The 2,205-nt window shown below is 40.7% G+C and overlaps 1 pseudogene across 1 annotated transcript; it reads right to left on the bottom strand.

The window, feature by feature from the left end:
- Positions 1 to 466: 466 nt before the first annotated feature.
- On the bottom strand, positions 467 to 1,322 carry LOC105805072 (annotated as a pseudogene). Its single transcript, XR_001137190.1, has one exon. The product of XR_001137190.1 is annotated as a 60S ribosomal protein L7a pseudogene (transcript).
- Positions 1,323 to 2,205: the final 883 nt, after the last annotated feature.

Raw genomic sequence — 2,205 nt, forward strand, 5'->3', positions numbered from 1 at the left:
TTTTTTACAGATATAAAACATTAAAATAGAGTAGAAACTCCTGGCATATTCCTTTCCCAAGTCTTTTATCTCCCTCCTCCCCTAAAACTAACCACTTTTCTCTGCTTCATGCTTTTATACTTTTATTGCATATGTATGCCTTCATAAGAAATACATAGTTTTATTTTCATGTTTAAAATTTTATATGACTGGCTCTAGATTTATAAGTTTACTATCATTATAAAGAGCAATGTAAGGTAGGGTACAAAATGAAAAAAGATTTCTCTACCTTTTCTCTTTCCATTTCCCAGAAGTAATAGCCTCTATTAAGTGGCTTGGCTAAAGTTCCACAGTTATTTTATGCCTGTTAAAGCCTAAATATTTTGTATTCATTGTTTTATATAATGACCTAATATTATACTTTTTCTTCTGTATCTTATTAATTTAACTTTTCATATCAGCACGGATAGATCAAGCTAAATTTTTTTTTTTTCCACTGGGTGAAGGATAATTTTTATTACTTTTATGTACAGGAAACAACAGTGGACATTTAGCCCAGTTTAGTAGCAAGTTCTTTAGCCTTTGCGTTTGGACCCAGGACGTTGCCTCCCCAGTGACGACGGATCTCGTCGTATCTGTCGTTGTAGTTGGTCCTGATGGCTTCCACCAGCTTGGCCAGAGCTCCTTCGTCTTCCGAGTTAACCTGCGTGAAGGCGACAGTGGTGCAGGTCTTCCTGTGGACTAGGCGCCCCAGCCTGGCCTTCCCTTTGATAATGCAGTAAGGGACCCCCATCTTCCGACACAGCGCATGCAGGAAGACAACCAGCTCGATGGGATCCACGTCATGCGCGATCACCACCAGCTGAGCCTTCTTGTTCTCCACCAGGGTAGTGACGGTGTTGACCCCTGCTCGAAGGACAGGTGGTCTCTTAGTGGGGACATCCCCTTTGCCGGCAGCTTTCTTCTCGGCCCGGGCCAACAGTCGCTCCTTCTTCTCTTGCTTCGTCTCTGGTCTGTACTTGTGAGCCAGCTTAAGCAGCTGAGTAGCTGTTTGGCCGTCCAAGGCCTGGGTGAACTGGTTAATGGCAGGAGGCACTTTCAGCCGCTTATAGAAGATCGCTCTTTGCCTCTGCAAACGGATGTAGCGGGGCCATTTGACAAAGCGGGTGAGGTCCCTTTTGGGCTGGATGTCCTGTTCAATGCCGAAGTTCTTCGGCCTCTTCTCGAACAGGGGGTTCACCACCTTCTTGGCCTCCTGCTTCTTCACCACGGCGGGGGCCGGAGCCACCTTCTTGCCCTTGGCCTTCTTTCCCTTCGGCATCTTGGGCGGCTGGAGCAGAAAGAAAAGCGATCAAGCTAAATTTTTAACAGGCAAATAGTACTTCATTGATAGATTGACCATAATTTATTTTATCAATTCCAGATTATGGACATTTAGATTATTTTCATTTTTTAGTATAAAAATACTGCAATAAATGTTCCATATATCTTTGCATACCTGTGAAAATATCTTTATGGTAAAAAGGATAGATGTGTCTGAAAGACTACACACATGTGCTATTTTTGAGCCACTATCTTCTTGTATTAGACAGTGTGGTATGGTGAAAAGAGTGTTAGTTCGTAGATCATGAGACACGAGGTTCCAATCCTGACTGCATCACCAACTGTCTTTGGACACATGGCTTAATGTGTCTAGGATTCAAGTCTCTTATGTGTCAAATGTGAGATTTGAACTTAAAGGTCACTAAGGTCCATTCTAGCTAAAAACATAATTCAAATTATAATTCAAATCTCATTACACTTTTTATTATCACTGCTTGTGTAACAATTTCAGGATTTAGGAAAATCATACTTTAATACCATTAAATGGTATTAAATGGAATATTAATACCATTGACAACAGTATCCTGAACAAAGGTAAGTCAGAATCTTAAAACCTGTGACAAATAACTTTTTGTGTGTGAATAAAGAAGAAAGAGCTGGGAAATATGTTACTGGAGGGATAAGTCAAGAAAATCATGACTTGTTTCCATGTTTAAATAGTGTCTGCAAGATTTCAGATGGGGAAGGCCTCTTTTATTGCCAACAAAAGTGCTTTTGTTAAACTTGGTTAAATCACATACACTTAGAAAGTCACACATACGAGAAAATTAGCTTGATTTTTAGCACAGTTAATCTATTCTCCAGCCCAGAACCTCTGAATTGTGTAGCTACTACCCCCCAGTG

This window comes from Propithecus coquereli, unplaced genomic scaffold, assembly GCF_000956105.1.
Source record: "Propithecus coquereli isolate 6110/MARCELLA unplaced genomic scaffold, Pcoq_1.0 Scaffold124, whole genome shotgun sequence".
Lineage (NCBI taxonomy): Eukaryota > Metazoa > Chordata > Mammalia > Primates > Indriidae > Propithecus > Propithecus coquereli.